Below are 11502 nucleotides of genomic sequence, written 5' to 3' on the forward strand. Positions count from 1 at the left end.
AGAGAGACAGAGACAGAGACAGAGACAGAGACAGAGACAGAGACAGACAGAGAGAGAGAGCGCACTGAGTGCTGTTTCTTTACTATGGTTGCAATGGGATTAGGCTCTTTAAGCTTCTGCTGCCATGCCTCCCCCACCATGATGGGCTGTACCCCCAAACTGTGGGCTCCAATAAACCTCTCTTCTTTAAAACACTTCCTTAAATTCCCATGTATGTTGTCTTGGCAGTGAGCAAAGACTGCTCAGATGTGCATGCTCCTTCCTGTCCATTGCTGTCAGTCGGTTCAAGTGTACCATGAACTGTGTTCTGAGCAGAGGCAGGAAGCTCTTGGACTGGACATCAGCTCAGCTGCTTAGTGCAAACCTCAGGCTGTGACCCTGGACCATGACTTTGGCTGCAAGCTATGAACATAGCTTAGGCAACACTCTGCTACTTGCTCTGGACTCTTGATCCCAATGGGTCACTCTGAGCATGAAGGCCCTGTCCTAGAGATCACCCTGTCATTTGGTCTTGCCTGGTAGATTCTTCTTTTAATTTTGGGATCTAATGAAGTGATAGGATCCTGGTCATAGCATCTGAAAATACCTAAGTCTACTCATCTGTGTTGCAGGGACACACAATTCACCCCATGTGTCTTCAGGTTGTTCCCAAGGGAGGACAAAGAACAAAGAGGGCCAGGATGGTAAGCTCTAGGGACAAGGGAGAATCAGGAGCTGAAGAAGAATCGATCAGAAGAATATTTGTTTTTGAGACAGGATCTCATGTAGCACAGGCTGGCCTCAGACTTGCTAAGCAGCTGAGGCTGATGCTATGTAGTTAGTTGAGTGTGATCTATCTTCTGATCCTCAGCTTCTACCTTCCAAGGGCAGGGATTATGTGTCATTCCGAGTGCATAGTCAAGTATCATTGTGTACAATTTATGTAGTTCTGGAGACCATGCCCAGGGCTTTGTACACGGGCAGTCTCCTGTGGATCCAGAGACTATAATCACCATAACAACACACTGCCCATTGTTTGTCTTCAGGCTTTCAAGAACCCTTTCTTTGGGCTCCTCCTAGATGGAAAAGAATGCAGTAATTACTAAAGCTCAGATTTTTGTGTTAGGCAGGTCTGAACTTACAACATGGTTTGGCTACTGGCGACTTTAGGCAGCCTTGGGTGAGCTGTATCACCTTTGGGTCTGTGATTACAAAGTGGAGTTAGTACAGGACCTACATTAGAGAGTTAATGAGAGTTTTAAACAGGATCATGAGTCTAAGTGTCTAGTAAAGAGTTACGATTAGATGCCATTTTGGCCCTGGTGGCTGCATGTTTGTCAAGAGGATTTGATGAGGTGAAGGATTTGAATTCTGGAAGCTGGAGACCATGGTGCTGTCACGGGGCACAGAAACAGTCTTTTTTTTTTTTCAGTTTTTGCAATTTGATGGATGTGCTGTTGGCTTGGGTGCATAGCAACCAGAGAGTCTGGAGGGCTCCCTGAGGATGGCCTCTTGGGGCAACATTCCAGGCTGATGCAGTGTAAAGGAAGGGGTTTAGAATGAGTCCTTCTGCTGCCTGGGCCCGTGCAGAGCCACTGGCTTTGCTAGGTTCTTCCATCTTAGCAGAGTGACTTGATAAGGGGATATGAGACATGTAGTGTCAGGTGTGACAGCTTTATATGACAACTGTTTCCCAGGATGCAGGGCTCTGGGTTGCCTGAGGGTGAGTGAACTGAGGTAAGATACAAGGCCAGGCATTGAGTCTCAACGAGTGATTCAGCCCCCTGTTCTAGAACATCTGCAGTATTTTCAGAAAATCATTTTAAGAAGACAAACTGACCTTCAGACTACTGCACTGAGTCTCAGGCCTACTCCAAAGGGCAATGTCTTCTACCTTTTAGGGGAAGAAAACATGGGAAATTCTAGAACTGGGTCAGAATGGGGAGCTGCTTTCTACTGGCTGTACATATCTGAACAAGCTTCAGACCCCAAGGATGAAAGGTAGGATGGGCAAATTCATTAAAGAAAGATGCCAACAGCAGTCCATATAGAAAGTCATATAGAAAAGACAAAGAGGCCTTAACTCTGTGTCACACCATGTCTCTCAACCTCTGCAGACTTCCCCCAAGGATCCCAATTGGCATAGTATGTTAAGACACTCTATATGGCTATGCCTTCCTCAAATGGTAGGTAACACAAACAGCTGCCACCTTCCATGTTCCACCAGATTGTATATACAGCCATGTGTAAGATGGAGCCCCCTGTAAGATCCAAGGGATGGACTCTCTGTGTTTTCATTCAAACATGAAAATCCTGTTCCTATTTGCTAGTGATTGGCTTAGGGAGAACATACAGTCCAACTCTGGCCAATGGGGCCCGAGTCAAAGTCTTCTGGAATCTTCTGGAACATTTTTGTTTTCAGAGAAGAGCAAGGCACGGCCAGAGACAGTCTGTCCTTTCCTTTTGTATGTCATTATAGAAGAATATAGGGTTTGGAGCTATAGCAGCTGTTTTGCCAGCCAAGGAGAAAGGAAAAAATACAGAGAAGTAGATTCAGAGCTTTGGTGTTCTCAAGCCCTGTTCTAACCCCATAATCATCAATATGTTGACTTTTGTTAAATAAAGCAACAAAATTCCATATTAACACCTGTCCCAAAGCAGCTGAACTAATACATGAGGAAAGCTTTCCTTATTTGGCCGCCCTCTTTCCTGTATTACTTCAAAGGACTCAAAGTCACATATCTATAGGGTCAGGGCAATATCAGAAAGTGTACAAAGGAGGCTAGTGGGAGACTGGGAGTTTCTTGTAAAAGAGTGCCTGCAGCCAGTGGGATCGGTTCTGATTCTGGAATGCCACGCCACTGAGACCAGATGTTCTTAGGTTTTAGAAGAAACTGGAAGCTAGATTTTTGTGTGGTATCTCTCAATTTTGAGGTGCATGTTTAAATGATCAATGAAGAGGTACTATTGGCACCAACCAGCATGTCCATGTACCGTGAGCCTGAGGATCACACAGTTGTACTTGACTTTATCTGCATAATTCCAGACCCATGAATAGTCCCCTCTGCCATAGACTTCTTCCATGTAAGCTATGTCTCCACAAAACAAAGTAATAGGACAAACAACAGTGGATTGAAACCATAAGTCACAACAAACCTTGTATCTGTGTAAATTGCTTATTTCAGGTGTTTTCTTGTAGAGCTGGAAAGCTGAGTAACGCAGATGGGTTGGAGGGAATGTATCTCCATTACACCATTGCTGTGACCAAGTGACCGACTAGAAGCAACTTGAGAAAGGAAGGGATTCTTTTGGCTCACAGTTCAAGGGTATCCTATCATGGAGGGAAGGCATGGTAGCAGGAGCTTGCTTGAGGAATCTGGTCAACTTGCATCCACAGTCAGGAAATAGAAAGAAGTGGGTGCTGGTGTGCAGGTCTCTTTCTCCTCTATACTCATTCTGAGATCCCAGCCTATGGCACAGTACCACCCACATTCAAGAGAAGTTATCTTAGCTACAGTTTTCATCACTGTGAACAGACACCCTGACCAAGGCAACCCTTTTAAGGACAATATTTAATTGGGGCTGGCTTAACAGGTTCAGAGGTTCAGACCATTATCATCAAGGTGGGAACATGACATCATCCAGGCAGGCATGGTGCAGGAGATGCCAAGAGTTCTACCTCTTTATTTGAAGGCTACTGGTAGAAGCCTGGCTCCCATGTGGTTAGGAGTGTCTCATTGCCCACAGTGACATACTTTCTCCAACAAGGCCACACCTACTTCCTACTCCAACAATGCCTCACCTCCTGATAGTGCCACTCCCTGGGCCAAGCATATTTAAATCACCACAGAGGTCTTCCCACCCTGGTCAAACCTCTCTGGAAAAACCCTCATACCAACTCCCAGAGGAATGTTTCCATGATGAACCTAAACCCAGTCAAATTGACAATGAAGATTAACAACAGCAGCCATAAAGCTAGGACATTGAATACAATTTCTAGGACTTTGTTATTTTATACAGCTTTATCAGTGCCAGGAAGATGCATGGTATTTTTCTTTTAGCAGCCTTCTGAGTTTCTATTCATCTGAGTGAATGATCAGGGTTTTTTTTTTTCCTTTTTCTGGAGACCATCACGGTTGCCTCTGGGTCATCAAATGAAGTCTTCAGAGACCCTTGATGACATTTTGTATCAGAGAACAGCTAACAGGAACTTTGTGTGGAGCACCGTGTACAGCACAGTGATGGTCCTCGATGACATGAGAGAATGAGTCACCAACAGCTCCAGGAATGTGGAAGAAATGCCAATGAGACTGCGAATAATGGGTGCAGTTCTGACACAGAAGAAGGCAAAGGGCAGACATTAGTTGTCAGGGAGGAAAAGTGGGGGTAGGGGAGGCCAGCTCCCCTATATGGCTACAGCTTTGAGCAGCTTGTGTCCCTATGATGGGATCATGGTGGGCTGGAATAGTGAAGAAAATGAAGACTTTTCTTCATTGGAAAGGAATATTACGTGCAGGAGCTGGTGGTTAATCTTTCTTGGGGGGCAGCAGAGTAGTTTTGACAGCTTCTAGAAGCTCTGTCAGATTCCGGACTTTAATCGTGGCTATGGGATATGACAGGTACCAGTGAATCTGAGCTCTTCTGAAAGCATCCTGGGATCTTCAGATGGAGCATTCTGCAGAAGTTCAGGGATAACTGAAGCTATGTTTAGAGGGCAAGTCAGAGTTGCTCAGGAGCCCAAGAATGTGTCTGTATCAGCCACGTGTCTCTGTGGTAAGGTAACTGAGAGGAAAGACACACAAGAGGAAAGATTTATTCTGACTCAGTTTCAGGGGCTTCAACCCATGGCCATTTGTTGCTTGTGGGACTGCACTGTGAGGCAGAACATTGTGTTAAGGGGCATGTGGCAGAGCATACTGACTCCCTTGCTGGTGTATAGGAGAGAAGGGAGGAGGGAGAGAGGGAAGGACAGAGAAGAAGATGAAAAGAGGATAGGGGAACAAGAACCTTTAAAAAGTCAAGTTCCCAACGACCTGCTACCTCCCACTAGACCTCACCCATCCAGGTATGACCTCATCAATGGCCACGTAAGAAGGCCTCGTGATATAACCACAACTCAGCATCGCCACCTGAGGACCAAATGACCATTTTACACCTAGATTACTGTGTTCTCAACCTTAGTGGTTGAAAGTTGTTCAGAAGACAAGTTTTCTCTCTCCTGAAAACAACACGTGGTAAGGTTAACAAGCCAATGGCTGCATGTTTCCAGATCTGCCAATCAGTGCTTCTTGGTGATTTGTTCTTTCGAGAGGGCAGCAGGGAACAGTCATCAAGAATATAAGTCTTGCCAACTGGAGGTATCCTCATTTGTCAGTGTAAATCAACCTAAAAATTAGTGTAGTGATAAAAGCTGGTGAAACTATGTCCATCAAGATTGCCATCGTTGTGGGCACCATTTGTAACCATGTTTGGATAGAGGGGTTTAGTGCTAAGATGGGAACAGTAAAATTGCCAAAGCCTGCTGTGAGCAGGGTTTAGTTTTAGGGTTGGATGCTTGGAGGAAAGAGAGGAAGCAAGAAGCTAGAGGAAGAATTGGAGACAACATCCTCACTAGAATTGTCTCCCAGTGGGCCTCTGTGGCAAAATCTTTAGCAGTTCCTGACCAAGGCTTGTATGGAATGGTCCCATTCTGGTCCTATCTGCAGCTAATAAGACTAAATTCAAACTGTCCTAGGTGTTTGCTGTCAGTAATTTTAGCTGTATGCTCCTTTCTGAAGGGAGTTATGAGTGGTGGGTCACTACATCCTGTACAGAGTCCATATCCTGAATCCAGAGAAGGCCTTTCTGGTAACTATTTGTGAAACTGTGGCTTAGCACCTTGGCCTAATTTCTGACCACAGATGTTGGACAAAGTCAGTGAAATCCTCACAGTGGTTGAGAGAGTGTGACAAGATTTCAGATCTCAGATGCAGACAAACTAAGCTTCAAATCCATATCAATATTCAACTGTGATGGCTAATGTTGCTTGTCAACTTAACATACTCTAGAACTACATAGGGGACAAGCCCCTGGGCAGGCCCATGAGAAACTCATCTTGACTAGGTTGATTGAGGTAAGAAGAGCCATTCCCTTGGCTTGGACCTGGACTTCATGAAAAGAAGGGTTAAATAGAAGTTCCTTGATGAGGTCTTCTTATTCCTCTCAATCTAGAGGACCTCACTCCTCCTCCCCTCTGACATGTGCTGTCATGGATTCTTTTTTCCCTTCACAGTGACAGTCACATTGGGAAGCTCCACTGTGTGTGTGTGTGTGTGTGTGTGTGTGTGTGTGTGTGTGCATGTGCCATTTTTTCCAATCCCCTTTATGCCCTTTTATCTTTTGACTGACTATAACCCGGAAAAGATGATGTTCATGCCTGTGTTCTTGATTCTGGTGATCCAATGTCTAGCTCAGATACACTGCTGTTATCTATTTTAGTGGCCACAGGTCACATGATACTGCTGTGAACACACTGGATTGTGTACCATGGTCCCAAAAATGCTTTTCACAGATCACCTCTCTTCAGTCCCACAACAACACTATGAAGCCCAAACTGCTATTCTCCCCTTTTATAAATAATAGGCCTGAGTGTGTCACTAAGGGACAGCACATACCTCGTATGTATGATGCTTTGGTTTCAACCCCAGCACCACTCCCCACCCCACAAAACACATTTTACCGATAAAGAAATCAAGATACAGAGAAGCTACTTCACTTCAGATTTTATAGGTAGGAAGTTTTGAAAAGAAGTTGGTATTTAAACTCAGGCATGAAGGTTCCTGAGTCAAAAAGTGTTCATTGAATGACCCCATGTAGTTCATGGTAGAATAGGATTAGATCCCTGGATGTTTCCTTCCCTGAGAGATAAGGAAATCTGCTGGTAAGGACAAAAGAGCTGAGGAATTTGGGGGAACTTAGAAAGTAGGGACACGTACATATAATTAATTACTGGGGCAGAATAAAAATATCTTCTATAGCATTCTAGGTTAGATTTTATCCATCCATATTCCATCCATTTATCCATCCATTTATCCATCCATTCATCCATCCATCCATCCATCCATCCATCCATCCATTTATCATCCATCTATTTATCCATCCATTTATCCATCCATTTATCCATCCATTTATCCATCCATTTACCCATCCATCCATCCATCCATCCATCCATCCATCCATCCATCCATCCATCCATCCATCTATGCATTTCATGTGTGTATTCACATTTCATGTGTACATGCGTACACACACAGATGCTAGAGCTCAGCCTCCACTGTTGTTCCTCAGGGACCATCTACCTTGGTTGTTTTTGAAACAGGGCCTTTCATTGGCCTAAAGATTGCCAATGTGGCTAGGCTGCCTGGCCAGTGAGCCTCAGGGAGCCACATTTTCTGCCTTCTCAGCTCTGGGATTTCTGATTTCTCAGCTCTGTGTCTGTGGCCTTTTTTATGTGCAGTCTAGATACCAATCAAGCTTGCTCACATCCAGTATAGTGATCGGCAAACACTGTGCTGACTAAGCTATCCTCAGAGGCCCTGTTTTTCATTTTGCCAAAGAAATGTTGCATATACTAAGCAGTGATCTTCATCTTTGTTCTCAGTATTGAACCAGAAGACAGGAGGAAACTTTCTAGTTTTAGTGACTGATCAGACTCACCTTGGTGCAGGAACAAGCCTTTGTCAAGTCCACCCTAAGATTCAGGGTGTATGGTCTATCTGTGTCTGAACAGAGAGGAAATTCTGTTCATTGCTGCAGAAGGCACAGGAGTAGTTTGAGAGGAGGATTGTAGAGCCACAAAGAGAACTAATCAGCTGGGTTAGGTTATGCTCTGTATAATCAGCCCCCAGATTGTCATTGGACAGTCATCAATAAATTTAGAACAAATAGATTTTCTTTGAAATTGCATCTCACACATCCCAGGCTAGCTTTGAGCTTGCTATGTAGACAATAGTGCCCTTGAATTCCTGATCCTCCAGCCTCCATGTCTCAAGTACTGAGGTTATAGGCATGCATCCAAGCATGCCATGTTTGTGTGGTACTTGGAATTGAACCCAGGGCCTTGTGCATGCTATGTGAGCATCCAACCAATCAATTGAGCCACATACTCAATCTACAAATAGAAAGCTGAGAAAGAACTGTTTCTTGGGATCTGTGGTAAAGTGAGAGTAACACAGTAGATAATATGAGCCATAACAGCAGGGAAAGCCAAAGATCGTGAGGACCATTTGAGACTTTGCTGCACCCCAGAATCTGGGGTTCAAAGCATCATCACTGAAATTGTGAGGTTTTCAGAGAGGTGAATGTCTCTCATTGGTAACATCTCTAAGAGGATGTTGTGACGATTCTGAGCAGTAGTGAAGAAAGAATAAAAAGACATTTCTTTTTTTTTTTTTTGAAAGATTTTTTTTTTATATTTTTATTACATATTTTCCTCAATTACATTTCCAATACTATCCCAAAAGTCCCCCATAGCGCCCCCCACTTCCCTACCCACCCATTCCCATTCTTTTGGCCCTGGCATTCCCCTATATTGGGGCATATAAAGTTTGCAAGTCCAATGGGCCTCTCTTTCCATTGATGGCCGACTAGGCCATCTTTCGATACATATGCAGCTAGAGACAAGAGCTCCAGGGTTCTGGTTAGTACATCATGTTGTTCCAACAATAGGGTTGCAGATCCCTTTAGCTCCTTGGGTACTTTCTCTAGCTTCTCCATTGGGAGCCCTGTGATACATCCAATAGCTGACTGTGAACATCCACTCCTGTGTTTGCTAGGCCCCGGCATCGTCTCACAAGAGACAGCTATATTTGGGTCCTTTCAGCAAAATCTTGCTAGTGTATGCAATGGTGTCAGCGTTTAGAAGCTGATTATGGGACGGATCCCTGGATACAGCAGTCTCTAAATGGTCCATCCTTTCATCACAGCTACGAACTTTGTCTCTGTAACTCCTTCCCTGGGTGTTTTGTTCCCAATTCTAAGAAGGTGCACAGTGTCCACACTTTGGTCTTCATTCTTCTTGAGTTTCATGCGTTTAGCAAATTGTATCTTATATCTTGGGTATCCTAAGTTTTGGGCTAATATCCACTTATCAATGAATACATATTGTGTGAGTTCTTTTGTGATTGTGTTACTTCACTCAAGATGATGCCCTCCAGGTCCATCCATTTGGCTAGGAATTTCATAAATTCAGAATAAAAAGACATTTCTTAAGGGCTAATCCTCTGTAAGGCATCCCTGGGTCAGACATCCTTCAGGGCTGACAGGGAGAACCTCCATTTTTAATGATTAATTTATTGTTTTATATACGCATTGGAGTGTTGCTTGCATGCACGTCTGTGTGAAGGTGTCAGATACCCTGGAACTGGAGTCACAGACAGCTGTGAGCTGTCATGTGGGTGCTGGGGAAAGAAGCTGGTTCCTCTGGAAGCACAGCCAGTGCTCTAGACCACTGAGACATCTCTCCAACCATGACAGGTAGACTTTTAAAGCTGACCTGTAGGACTGCTCTTCTCATGGACTCTGCTTGGAAACCTCTCTCTCTTCTACCACCTGTTCATCAGTTCCTGCAGGAATCAACCCAGTCTATTCTTCCAACAACAGAACCCCAGTGTAGGCAGTTTCTTTTCCTTCCTTTGCCTGGTCAAAACTTTCCAGTCACAAAAGCTGTAGGGTGTTTTTAAGAGAAATCTGAACTCAGACTTGTGAGGAAGTCTTTGTTCTAGAACTTTCTTGCTGTTGGACTAGGACAAAGCCCTTATATCTTAAGAGTAGCTCTCATTTTGGTTTATGTCTTTGAAATGGTCTTCATGTCCCTGTCACTGGATACATGACCAGACACAAGGATAAGTAGAGTTATTATCTATGTGTAGCTTTAGCAGCCCAGTATGGCACTTGGAAGTCTATAGTTTTTGAGTGAACATGAATCTCTCCATGCTGTTCCCGGGAAGCTTAGCTGGGTCTTGAATATGTCATTGAATAGGTTTTAGAAAAAGATAATTTGCCTGCTTGGAAGAAACCTCATCACACCTAGCTACCACCTTAGAAATAAATTTAGTTATATCAATTTTATTCAGAACCTCTTATTTGAGCGTTCACGGTGTGGCTAACCCCAGCTGGGGCTACTTGTGTTTTCTTCTGTGAGCTTGGGGGAGGAAAGTATTTATGTTTTATAAAGGCAGTTTAATTAACCCATAGGAGTCAGAGGCAGCATGGACAAGAATACTGAAAATAAGGAATTTGGGGATAAAGAGGAAGCTTTCTGAGTTTCTTTAAGCAGGAAACAAAAGCTGCCATCTTCAACACTCTGTGTGATCACTAAGACCATGGTGTCTTTCTAAGACTTCTGGGAAAAGGCACTGCAGTGGTGAGGGGTACAACTTTCTCTGGTGAGTCCAGCACGAGAAACCAGGTCACGAGATAAGAGTCAGACGTCAACTGTGGGAATTAATGACCAATGTGGTGACAACCATGAGTAAATATACCTCTCCTTTACATCTCGTGTAAAACCTCCTATTCCATCTTAAGTTTGCCTGCAGTACTTACTGACTCTCCCCCTACCCCCCCAGATTTCTGTGAATCACTTATGGTTGTCACGCCACATCCCACAAGATTACATAAGAAACAGAGAAAAGCAAGCTATTGAGCCAAATTTCATAAGAAAACAAACGAAAAAACCAATTTCAAAAAGTAGATTCAAATTGGCTTCAGCCAGCTGACAGTTTTGTACTCACCGAAGGTGTTCGGTCCAAAGAGAATGCATTTCTGTGACAATCCTGAAGATTTCCTGTTGCCACGAAGCTAAGACCAACCCAGGGTTAGGTCCCCAGAGATGCCCAGTGATGTCTGCTATCCCCAATACTCTTCTTTTCTCTCTAAGTGAACTTTGCTGTTAGGTTGCAGAAACATTCTCTTGGTTAATGATTGGACAAAAGAATCAACGGGAGGAAGCACTATCAAGTTGGTTGCTTCTTTAGTAGGTTCTAAGAAAATAGGACTTCAGTGTTTCAAGGGCCAGGGCTGATCTAGTTCTACACATGATTTGATGGGTAAAGAAGTTGATGACCAGAGAGGTAAAATGACTCACCCAAAGCCACACAGTTAGATTATGAGCAGCTAGATCACTACCTGGGAGGGGGGGGGGTGTTCCCAACCGACTCTTTCACAGATTGATAAACACAGATATTTACACTATGATTCATAACAGCAGCAAGATTACAGTTATGAAGTAACAATGAAAACAATTTAATGGTTGGGGATCACTACAATACAATGCACGGTATTAAACTGTGGCAGAATTAGGAAGGTTGAGAACCACTGAGCTAGAAAAGCCAACCTCAGAGCAGCAACCTGGGTTTCCTGTCAATGAACCTCCATCTCCTTGTTTCTGTAGAAGTGGTAACATTGTGTATTTTCTTTCCTTTCTTCTTGTTTCCATTTATTCCTCTCTCCTCTCCTCTCCTCTCCTCTCCTCTCCTCTCCTCTCCT

The 11502-nt window shown here is 43.9% G+C and overlaps 1 protein-coding gene across 7 annotated transcripts in view; it reads right to left on the reverse strand.

Annotated features, from left to right (window-relative positions):
• The window catches only part of Adra1b (adrenoceptor alpha 1B), a 125909-nt gene extending 115018 nt beyond the window's left edge, over positions 1 to 10891 (reverse strand). For 6 of the 7 annotated variants that reach the window (XR_003838024.1, XM_021177601.1, XM_029483750.1 and 3 more), the window contains exon 1: positions 10749 to 10883. The gene's annotated coding sequence lies outside the window, so the exon portion shown is untranslated. Of the gene's footprint in view, positions 1 to 10748 lie in introns of all 7 variants that reach the window. The other variant, XM_021177599.1, reaches the window with a different exon arrangement.
• Between the last annotated feature and the right edge of the window lie 611 nt (positions 10892 to 11502).

Source organism: Mus caroli, chromosome 11 (genome assembly GCF_900094665.2).
Source record: "Mus caroli chromosome 11, CAROLI_EIJ_v1.1, whole genome shotgun sequence".
In the NCBI taxonomy this organism is placed as follows: Eukaryota; Metazoa; Chordata; class Mammalia; order Rodentia; family Muridae; genus Mus; species Mus caroli.